At 42.2% G+C, this 12,275-nt stretch overlaps 1 long non-coding RNA gene across 1 annotated transcript; it reads left to right on the top strand.

The window, feature by feature from the left end:
* Window positions 1-7,241: 7,241 nt before the first annotated feature.
* On the top strand, window positions 7,242-9,096 carry LOC144328426 (uncharacterized). The gene is made up of 2 exons (XR_013393653.1): window positions 7,242-8,411; window positions 8,526-9,096. It is a non-coding gene; the product is annotated as an uncharacterized LOC144328426 (long non-coding RNA).
* Window positions 9,097-12,275: the final 3,179 nt, after the last annotated feature.

Genomic DNA, 12,275 nt, shown 5'->3' with positions numbered 1-12,275 from the left:
AAATTGAAGAAATTCATCGAACCAGGGACTAGTTCTGTTTTTAAGTGACCTGACTTTTGGTGGAGTGTTAAGCTCTTCAAATGTTTTGAAGATTTCACTATACAGTGGTACCTCTGGATGCGAACGGGATCTGTTCCAGAGCCCCGTTCACATCATGAGCAGAATGCAACCCGCATCTGCGCGGGTCGCGATTTGCCGCATCTGTGCATGCGCATGATGTCATTCTGAGTGTCTGTGCATGCGTGAGCAGCGAAACCTGGAAGTAACCTGTTCCGTTACTTCCTGGTCGCCGCGGGACGCAACCTGAAAACGTTCAACCTGAAGCGACTTTAACCCGAGGTATGACTGTATACTTCCAGAATGTCACTACAAGAATTAATGTTCTTTAGAGTAAAGATTACCTGGTTTGTAAAATCAACTGTAAGTTTTTGCCCCACTGCTACACTCATTTCCAGGGACCATTTTAATGGGTCATTTGCTCATGTTGACAACAATTTGTGTTGTTATGATTAGTTATTTCTAAATCAAAGTTTAAATTTACAGACATCACCAATGGTTGGTTATCACTTTCGGTGCATGTTTCAATTCTAAAGTCCATTATCAGATTTACAATGTCACAGTGGACCAGCATATAGTCAATGAGAATGCATCCTCAGGGGGACAATGCATTGTAACACATTATTGACAATGTAACACAATGTGTTGTCCACATTTTCCAGCAAAGATTCTCCATCAGCTAACAACAACTGAAGAAGTTATCATAAATATATATTTCTGTCTCCAGTTTCTGGTCTTGCTTTTAAATTTGTAATCCAAGGTTTAAGACAAAATCCTGGATTCCCTGTGCAGGTCCAAAGACACTTTAGAATGGAAATTGGAAAATCAGCAATAAGAATAGCTGACTTGAGCCATAACCTTCCAAATTTGCTCTTGCATTTGCTGCTGGGTTAACAGTGTAGAAATCATCTCATTATTCCTGGGTCAAACAGATGGTGTAACGAGCTCTGAAAATGTTATTGTTGTGGTTGGGGTTCAAATAAGAAAAAGTTTCACCAGTAAAATGTATATCTGTCATGCAGCTGTTATAAGCGCAGGAGCCCCGTTAGGAGAAGGTTCAAAAACATGTATGCACTCTATGTTTGTTCCTCGTTCAAAATCCAAAACCTATATTGTTGTGGACAACCCAATGATCTGGTTTCAACAGATGAAGTTGGCAGGAGTGTAGAGTTTCTATTGCCAATTAGCTTTGTCACGTAACAGGGGTTAATTCCCCCCCTGAAAAGATCGCTTCTCCTGATGCTGTTGGTAGGTTAGCATATGCAAAGTGGGAAGTGGTCTTAAGGAGGATGACTGAAATTCTACCTGCACCTACAAATGTCTCAGCTTCTGCACAGTCTGACAACAAAAGACAGAGGGCTCAATTCTAAAAGGGGAAAACTCGTAAAAGCACAGAATCATGAAAACTGATGAGGTTGGTAGAACCATGTAAACTAGTCTGCTGTCATAAAGGAGGAACATCCACATACATGGTGTTGAGAGAGTGGATAGAGATAATTTGTTCCTTTTCTCCCATAATACTAGGTGTATTATTGAAATGAAAATTATTAACAGCATCTTCTGCACATATCAAAGAAATCACTTCTTCACACAATGTCCAATTAATTCATAGCCATAAAATGTGTTGGCCACAAGCTTAGATGACCTTAAAAGTGACATAGACAAAACTCAGGCAAGTTAGGGATGGTTGATAGTGATTGATGTGGCAGAGGGCTGTTGATGCCCTGTCATGCTTGTGGCTTTCCTAAAAGCACATGGCTGCCCACAAGATAATAGAGCCTTGGTCTATCTTTGTGTTCACCAGCTCTAGACTATAAGATCCACTTTCACCATCGGTAGGGATGGGAAAATCTGTCAGTTGCAGTTTCTCTTGGTTTCTCATTTTTCCAATCTTAAATTCAGTTCTAATTTCCTCATCAGTTTTTTTGAAAAGTAAGTCCTCATGAAACTCCATCAGCATTCTGGTGTTACTTACTCCTAATATACACATTTGCATGTAGTTTTGCCTAATATACTCCCCCCCCCAACCAATGACCCCTAATATATGCATTTTGTTTGTTCATTTCACTAATATTTGTGCTTCTATGTACCACATTTTACCCTAATGACATGCCTTGAATTGTATTGCAAAATTCAGAGACCTGAATTTAAAGGATTTTTGTGTTTCAGTTCCTGTGTTGTTTCAGAAAGTGTGAATTAGTTAGATTGGCTTTTATATGCGAACTCCATTGAATTTGTCCCTCATCCCTCATCCACCAGTAATAGTTTGTCTGGAGAAGCAGTGGCTGCTGCAGAGCTACTATTTTTTTCTGGATCCTTGGAGGATTGAGTCCCAGTGTATAATTTCAGAAAATAATAGTCTCAGTGAAATGCTCTAATTGGGGACAGGTTGGGTTTTCTCCAGAGTGTGGTCTCTTGTGAGCACCTTGCTGATTATCTACAGTCCGTTAAAGAGAAAGAGACACTACGCTCCTCCCCAATTTGATTTCTGCCGGGCTTGGGAGCCCAGAAGACGTCGAGCGTATTCCCCACACGACAAGGCTTCCCGTTCTTGCCTTCAAGACTCCTGATTATAAAGGGGTGAGGAAAAAAGAAAGCGCATCGTCACAAATTATAAATGCAAATGCAAGTTCCATCTATTTAAGCAGTTACTACATTCATGCCACATCTTTCTTCCAAGGAACTCAAGGTAGTTTACAGGTGTTCTTCTTCAGGCCCATTTTATTCTCACAGTAACCCTGTGAGGTAGTTTAGGCTGAGAAAAAGCCACTGGAGGAAGGTCACCAAGTGAGTTTCATGACTGGGTAGGGATTTGAACCCGGGCCTCGCCAGTTCTAGTCCCACAACTGCACCACAATGGCTCTCCAGAACTATGGTTCCTAGTTAAGTGTCAGAAACATTTCCCATCGTGATGATGTAAACTGGGTAAAATTAGACAGTACTGAATAGAATAATAGAGTTGTGGAGCTGGAAGGGACCATGAGGGTCATCTAGTCCAACCCCCTGCACTTCAGGATTTTTTTGCCCAGCGTGGGGCTCGAACCCACGACCCTGAGTCTCATGTTCTACCAACAGAGCTATCCCTAAGTTTTGTTCTACCCATTAGCAGGAATTTCCAGAGCTTCTGTTTAATGAGAACCTTTCAGGGGCCACATGCCAGTGGATAGTGGGGCCAAGACATAAGTAAGCACAGCAATGGATGTGGTTCTTGCCTTTATGCACTGCCACCCCTTTTAACCCTGAATGGACATCTTGGTGATGCTGCTGTTTAAACTGCATTCCTGAGGGTACATTCCTGCTCCTCATCCCTCCAAAAGCATTACTTTCCATGGACACAACCCAGGCTAAATTAACTGCAAAGAACCATTCATTGTCAATGGGAGTTTAAAAAGAGCCATCTTTATATTTCTCTTACTGAATAGCTGTGACACTAGGTGAGCCTCTGCAACCCCTGAGAATCAGATCAACCTTGTGGCTTGTAAAGTTCTGCACAGTGGGCTGTGCAGAAGAACAATACAGCTGTCAGGTGGTGGTGTGGTTGCTCGAGAGCAAACAGGCAAGACTCCGACCTGTCTTTTCCAGGCTTTATTATTAGTGCAAACTATTTACAGTGAAGAGCGTCGCAAGTTCATGTCTGGCTCACTTGCTAGCAGAAGCTGGGAGTGGGCAGTCCTTATACCTCCTCCAGCATAACAGCCGCGTGACCCCCAATCTTCTCCTCCCTTCCCTGTGCCTAAACCTACAGCGCAGCATGGGGGCTGGCAAAGGGGTACTTCCCTCCCCTCCGGTTTGCTCAGGCTCGGTGTTGAGGCTCTCCCTAGCATCCCCTGCTCCCACCCCTTCCTCTCCACTGGAAGTGGGGCTTCCCTCCTCACCAGAGGAGAAACTGCTTCGCAAGATTTTCGGAAGGTTCCCTATATCACAACTGCCCTTCCACCTCTCGCCTCTGAGCTGATGGCAGTTCCCTGACAACAGCAATAGCATTTTTTTCGTTAAAGTGACAGGTAAAAGCAGCATTAAAACCCAATCTTTTTCAGATTAAAAGTCCTTAACAGACATGGGGAGTTTGGTGCCCAAAGGATGATGACGTAGGTTCCAGGCAAGCCTTCCTGAAGTTTTTGTTTGTTTATAAAGTATTTTTATCCCTCTTTTCAGCTGAAAAGGCTTCCAGAGTGGCTTAGATAAGATCAAGAACAAACCAGGCAGCATAGTCGTCCTACTTTACAAAGGAACATAAGACGAGCCCTGCAGCTGGATCTGGCCAAAGGCCCAGTCCAGTATCCTGTTCTCAGAGCGGCCAACCAGATGCCTATGGGATGCCCACAAGTATGACCTGCGTCCTGTAGTTGAAGGACTGTTTACCCCAAATCTGTCTTAAAGATAAAGAACCAAAAGAAGGGAGATCAGGAAGGGTCCTGAAGTTGCCCACCAGCAGCTAGCTAACAGACACACCAGGTCACAGTCTTCCTTCTTTGGTGGGATGGAGTGTATTTCTCTCTAAATAATAATAATAATAATAATAATAATAATAATAATAATAATAATAAGTTATTATTTATTATTTGTACCCCACCCATCTAGCTGGGTCTCCCCAACAACTCTGTGCGCTTCCAACAAAGATTAAAAATACATTAAAATGTCACACATTAAAAACTTCCCTAAACAAGGCTGCCTTCAGATGTCTTCTAAATGTCAAGTAGTTGTTTCTCTCTTTAACATCTGATGGGAGGGCATTCCACAGGGGGGCGCCACTACCGAGAAGGCCCTCTGCCTGGTTCCCTGTAGCTTTGCTTCTCACAGTGAGGGAACCGCCACAAGGCCCTCGGCGCTGGACCTCAGTGTCCGGGCTGAACAATGGGGGTGGAGATGCTCCTTCAGGTAACTATTCCCACGTTTGCATCTATACAAATATACATCAGCATATGCAAATAGCTATCTTCTTTTTCAGAGGTGCATATGTAAGCAGCCTCCCAACAAGATGGTCCCTGCCTGTGGACTTGCAATCTAAACGTTACGGCAAAAAAATAAAAAAGGGAGGAAGAGACTGCAAGGAGATTACTGCATTGCCATAACTCGTGTGGTAGAGCATTTGCTTTGCATGCAAAGTGTTCCAGATTCAATACCTGGTACCTCCATGTAGGTATGGGAATGCCCTCTGACCCAGAGACACTGTCAGTCATTGTAGACAATTCTGAGCTAGATGGACCCAAAGGTTTGACTCAGTATCAGGCAGTTAGTTCACTATGTTCCTCTGAGGAAAACAAGCAAACTCAGGCATTTATTCTTAAAGTTACTAAGTTATTTTACTGTCCACTTGAATGAAAGCAGTTCAGGATATGAAGCAGCTAAATGGAGCTTTGCAATCAAATGTGTTGACAGAAAGAATTCCGATTCCCTTCTCTCCTTTGACTGTAGCCTCATAGAATGTCTGCTCCTAGATTCATAGTTGAGGGAGAGAAAGAATCAAAGAGCACCCTGATCCCAGCAGGATTCTAGCTTCCTTTAAAAGGCTATGCATGTGCATTCTTGTTTGCTGGATCAGCCCAAGGTATTATGAGTGCAGTGCCAGCTTGCTCATGTAATTCTCCATTAAAGGTGATGGAGAAATTCTGTTCAGTGTGCATTTAAACATGAACTTACCTGACTGGCCCTTTCTGAAATAATATGTGACGTAAAACACAGCCATCCTTCAAAACTTGCACTTCTCTGATTTTTACAAAGCACAGGGTGACTAGTCTAGCCATTACATCTTATTTCAATACTGCATCCAAGGACAATTGCTGCTGCCTTCCAGCATTTGCTGCCCAAGGCAGTGTCTCACTCTCCCTAATGGTAGGGCCGGCCCTGAAGGTGCCCATATGCAATACTTCTTATAAAACCACCAATCCACTTTTGAGAAAAGAAAAAGTAGCATTTGAGCTAGGAAATGAGAATGAAAGAGCCTGCCTTGGAGGTTCGGAGATTAATAACACTATAATGACTCATCCTGGCATTTCCCCCCTCCACAACAAAGCCAAATTAACAGTCTCCCTAGGTAATGACTTTAGAAGAACAGTGCAACGTCTGAGAGATTTAAACCCCTCTTTAATGACCACCCTTCTGCCCTTGGCCAAAAATAGTGATACCAACAGCAGAGGCGTAAACTAATCTGGAAAGGGGTCCAGAGGTGACAGAATGTCCCTTATTTTGCAGCCCACATGATGGTTAGGCTTAGGAAATCAGATTGCCAAGCAGAACAGGCAGAGAAAATGCTTAAGGTCCAACTATGAGTTGTTAGGATTTCCCCCCTGTTTCCCCTCACAGAGCTACAATTCCTAGAGTGATTTAACAATCAATCCTTCATTGCTGGGCATTCTGAAAATTTTAGCTCTGTGAATGGTGAATTGTGGTCTCCTAACAACTCTCAGTACCCTTAATAAACTACAGTTCCCAGGATTCTTTGGGAGAAGCCATGACTGTTTAAAGTGGTATCATACTGCTTTAAATGTGTAGTGCAGATGGAGCCTAAGTGAGAATGTCCATGTGTGGAACTTATCACGATGCTACAGGCATTGTGTGATGATCCTTCATATGTGGACCAGCCACACACATTTAAATCAAGAAAGTCCTGCAGATGTTTCTTTTACTGAAATAATAATGACAAACTGAAACCAGCTAGGCAGGTCCAACTGAAACATTAGCAGGATGAGCTAAAAAATTGTTTTAATTCAATGTTTTAATTCAAGCAGCGTATGACAGCAGTAATTGCCCTAGTTCTGACCATCGTACGACTCAGTCACTAGGAAAGCCAAGGAAGAACATTTGGTGACCTTTTTTAAAAAGCTAAAAAACCCAGTAAGGGACACTGAGGTGTTATCAGTTTCCTGCTGTGTTCAGTTGCAATTGCAAATATGTGTTGGCTCAAAATTATAATTATAATTATATTATATTATATTATATTATATTATATTATATTATATTATATTATATTAATCATCTTGCCAACAAAGGTCCGTATAGTTAAAGCTATGGTTTTCCCAGTAGTGATGTATGGAAGTGAGAGCTGGACCATAAAGAAGGCTGATCGCCGAAGAATTGATGCTTTTGAATTATGGTTCTGGGGGAGACTCTTGAGAGTCCCATGGACTGCAAGAAGATCAAACCTATCCATTCTTAAGGAAATCAGCCCTGAGTGCTCACTGGAAGGACAGATCCTGAAGCTGAGACTCCAATACTTTGGCCACCTCATGAGAAGAGAAGACTCCCTGGAAAAGACCCTGATGTTGGGAAAGATGGAGGGCACAAGGAGAAGGGGACGATAGAGGACAAGATGGTTGGACAGTGTTCTCGAAGCTACCAGCATGAGTTTGACCAAACTGTGGAAGACAGGAGTGCCTGGCGTGCTCTGGTCCATGGAGTCATGAAGAGTCGGACACGACTAAACGACTAAACAACAACAACATATTTATATTATATTATATTATATTATATTATATTATATTATATTATATTATATTATATTATATTATATTATATTATATTATATTATATTATATTATTATTATATACCTTGTAACAGAGTTTCAACTGCTGTTTTACATTGGATGTATGATGTGGCATTGGATCCATTAGACAGAATGGGCCACTGCCCCACCAACATTAGTTTGCCCTCCTTTCCATGCCTCTACCTTCCTGCCCGCCTACCAGGGGGCGTGGAACTGCCTGCAAGTTTCCTCCTTGTCTCAGTGTTGCCCTTGTTGTACTCAGCAGGGAGGAGGAGGGGGACAAAACTAGAATCAGTTGACACCTCCACCTGAGCAAAGGCTCCATCTACTGTCGGCCTTCCGCCCTAAAAGTTTCAATAGGCACCAACCACCGCTGTGCCTATCAGTAATCAAACTTGCAATGAGACCTGCACTATAAAAGTTGGAAAGATGGTTAAAAGCCAAGAGTGCTCTTAAGCATCCCCTTTCCAGCCACAGACCTCAAAGCACACAAGATTAGTTAAGAGCCAAAATCTTTTTGGTCAAAGTTAAACTTTTTATTCAGCATACATCTGGGTAGAATACACTTGCATTTTGCCTGTATTTGTAAGAGGGATGGGTGAGGGGAGTTGCAAAACTTCAATTAATACTATTAACAATGAACATTTTATTACTATGTTTCTCCCGCTAATCTGATGTTGCTGTTTTTTTCTCCCTCTCTCTTCAATTTCCTGGTGTTTGCCTTTTATCTCTTCCACAGGATATTATGCTACCTTGCAAGATGGAGAATGCCGGTTTTGATATTAAACTGAAGCAGGGCTGGGAATGGAACAAATGCTCACCCACAAGTAAAGAGACAACAATCTTCTTTTTTGAGATGAATTAAATAAAGTGAAATTCTTTTTTTTATTTTATTTTTTTTTTTTTTTAAATTTTATTTATATCCCGCCCTCCCCAGCCGAAGCTGGGCTCAGGGCGGCTAACAACAATCAAATAACCAAATAGTTGAAATTCACCAGTAATCCATTGACACCATCTGACCTGAAGCCTAGCAGGGACCCTTCCTTATCTTTTCTTCCAGCTTCAATGAATTAAGTACATTTGCTAAATGTTTTTATATCAGAATAAGATCCTGATCCCACTGGTTTGGGAAAGAACGCAGACAAATGAATTGGTTTGGGAAGCAAAGATTGGAGGTGGAACCTGAGTCGGTCCAGACACTATCTGAGCTGACTGAGGAATAGAGTACTGTCAAAAGACTAGGCCAAGTGTGGGGAACCTCAGTCCTGGGGGGGCGGGGAGGCGGGGCGGATGTGGCCAACCAAGCCTGTCTCTCCCAGGCTTCATCCATAGGGACGGAGGAGAAATTGGATTTGGTTTGCATCTAACTCACACTTCCCCAAAATCATATGTAAACTGATTCGCAGCAGTCCTTCAAAGTCTGCACTTCTCTGAATTTTAAGCCTCCAATCAAATAACATGTACAATAATGTTGTATTATTTTATTGTTGTTAGCTGCCCTGAGCCTGGCTTCGGCTGGGGAGGGCGGGATATAAATAAAATTTTTTTTTTATTATTATTATTATTATTATTATTATTATTATTACAGTTCCAAGTGACAGAAAGGTCGACATTTGGCCCTGGCCCCTGGTCCTGAGATTACTTGTCCAGTCAAAGCTTGGTTGTCGAACGTAATCTGTTCCAGAAGCCCGTTCGACTTCTGAAATGTTCGACATCCGAGGCGCGGCTTCCGATAGGTTGCAGGAGCTTCCTGCACTCAAGCGGAAGCCACGTCAGATGTTTGGCTTCCAAAAAACGTTCAAAAACTGGAGCATTTACTTCCGGGTTTTCAGTGTTCAGGAGCCGAAACGTTCCAAAATGGAGGCATTCAGAATCCGAGTCTGTTTCCAGTGAGACAAAGCATCACTCTCTCTACCACACATTTTCTCTTTTTTGTTATTTATTTTCCTGTCAGAAGGTGGTTTCTGCTGCTTCCTGTTTTAGAGTACATCGCCTATGGCCAAACACAATTTCCTTCTCGAAAGCTGCCGAAACTCAGCTGACCAGCATAGGCATATGCAAGCATTTTTTTTAAAAAAAAGAAAAAACACATGCAAAATCCACCCCCCCCAAAAAAACCCTTGTGTGCTTCCCTAACAAACTCAGCATTACTACTACTTCTTCAGGCCCTGGCGGAGGAAGAGGTGTGCGGGGGGAGCACACCATCCCCGGCAGCACGATCCCGGCGGGGGGCCATCACGGCTGCCCCCCGCCCACACTGGGTGCCATGCCCCTAAGGGTGGCACACCACGGCCCCAGGACGCACACCAGCCCCGCCCCTGCCTGTTCTGTGCCCCCCGGTGCTGGAGCATGAAGCTCCGCCACTGCACTAGGCATACAATGTGGAGAGAGGAATCTAGTGTAGGAACAGGGATTTCTGTGGCTTCCCTAAAGTAGCCTAAGACTGCAATCCTGTGCGTGTTTGCATCAGGGGAAGTTCCACTGAAATCAGTGGGTTTGCAGGCATAGCTAGGACTGTGCAATAAGGCAGCTGGTGGTTTGCTGCTATGCTTCTGTGTTCTGCTGTCTTTTTAGTTATTTATTCATATCAGCAATCCCATGTATGTATGTATGTACATACATTTATATGCTGCCTTCCTGGTGCAAAAGCACCACAACATTTAAAATTACAGTTCTATAGAAACAGCAATGTAAAACAAAATGGGCAGGAATGCCTCTTTTACTGTAAAAACTCTGCTGCTTCCACAAAATAATACAAAATAATAATAATAATAATAATAATAATAATAATAATAATAATAATAATAAAAATGTTATATGCATATTTTTTCCATTTTACCTGGAATACTCATTAAAATTAATAGACCTACATTAGCCATGTTCATTAAATTCAGTATGTCTAGCAGCAGATGACATGCAGTGAATGTATGTATGTATTTTAAAAAACCAATCTCCTGCCTTCTTAATCAGGGAACTATTATTTTAAAACATTACTTAATTTTTTTTAATGCATTTCTGCCTCACACTTCAGCCAAAAATGCTTCCATAATGGCTTGCCGATCAATAAAAATAAGAATGACAGTCCCTGCCCTTGGCCTTATAAACCGTAAGACACACACACATACAAAGGGAAAAGGGGATGCTTTATGTGTGGAGTGGGGTGGGAGGAGGAAACACAGGCAACCAGCTGTTAAAATTACAGAATATGTAAACATTTAATTCGCAGCCAGCCTCAGAAAAACGTTTTGGAAAACATGGGGGTACCTTTTAGTTGATTAAAACGTTTTTAATCAATTGAATTGTACCAATTAATTGACTAAACACTGCAGCCTTATATCAGTCAAAGATATGAGAAGAGGTACACTGCCTTATCTATCCAGCCTTCTGGTTACGGATTACGTAGCCTTCCAAACAAGCTCCAGGGTATCCGTTTTCTATAAGAGGTCATTAAATGGATAATGGCATCACTGAAAAACTCACTCCCCATGCCTAATTAGTCAAGAGCGGCATTATGCGAAGCCTTCATCTCCTGGTCTCCTGTGCAGCTGGAGTGACCTGTTTGACAGAGATTGAAAGTCAGGCGTAACCTCCTCCTCGATAATTGTTTGCCCACCAGACTCATAATGGGCAAGAACTCAAGAAGAACAGGCCACATCCCCCACCAAGAGGCTCTGCCATTGCTTCAAAGACATGTGACTGCTGACCGCCACTCGGAAGGTGCTTCCAGACTGTAAACACAGCGCATACTATAGAACTCGCTCCCACAGAAAGCAATGATGGCCACCAATTTGGATGGCTTTAAAAGAGGATTAGACCAATTCATGCTATTGATGGCCACTAGCCATGATAGCTATCCTCTGCCTCCACATTCAGAGGCAGTAGGCTTCTGAAAACCAGTTGCTGGTAACCAGAGGAGGCAAGGATACTCTTTGCTCTAATCCTGCTTGCTGCTTTCCCACAGGTCTCTGGTTGGTCACTGTGAGAACAGGATGCTGGACTAGATGGGCCATTGGCCTGATCCAGCAAGATCTTTTTATGTTCTTAACTATTTGGGGTTTTTTTTAGATTAAACCACATACCAGCAAATTCAGGTTGTATGATTAAGGGTTTCTGTGTAATTGCAGGCTTCTGGTAATTGTCCTTGTTTTGCCAGCCTGCACCCCAAATCCTTTTAATTGTGAAAGTGTCTTTCTGTGTGCAGTCTTTCCCTCCTCTTTGCAAAGGTTAAGTCATAAGAACTGATAATGATGCCTCCATTCTTGGATTTATCACTGATTGGCTTATTCAGTACCTATGATCACCTTGCTCATAGGATGATGTAAGTGAATATTTGAATATTCTTATAAATACTGTTATGTTCCCACACAGTTTGAATTTCAATGCAAATTAGACTAACAGGTCTAAAGAAGACGAGACAATGAAGGATCCATACACAAATCTCCTATCTGTTTAAGTTTTTCTTTTAAAAATAGCTGTGGGCAGTAGGTAGTGTAATGTTTCTGGGTCCAATAACAGGCACTTTAAGAGCTTTATTCAAACAAATACACCACAGAGAATCTTGTTCTGCCATGTGCTCCAGCACAAAAACCTTAAAAAGATGATGATGTCTATCTCATATGACAGACAATCCCTGCGTTTCTAAACAAACAGCAGGATAAAAAGCCTATGGACAGCATGAATCCTGTCAGGATTTTCAAATTTTCTAAAACGCTTTAAAAACTTTATATTAATGTA

Source organism: Podarcis muralis, chromosome 7 (assembly GCF_964188315.1).
Source record: "Podarcis muralis chromosome 7, rPodMur119.hap1.1, whole genome shotgun sequence".
Lineage (NCBI taxonomy): Eukaryota > Metazoa > Chordata > Lepidosauria > Squamata > Lacertidae > Podarcis > Podarcis muralis.
Note: the sequence above shows the minus strand (reverse complement) of the source record. Positions and strands in the feature narration are given on the sequence as shown.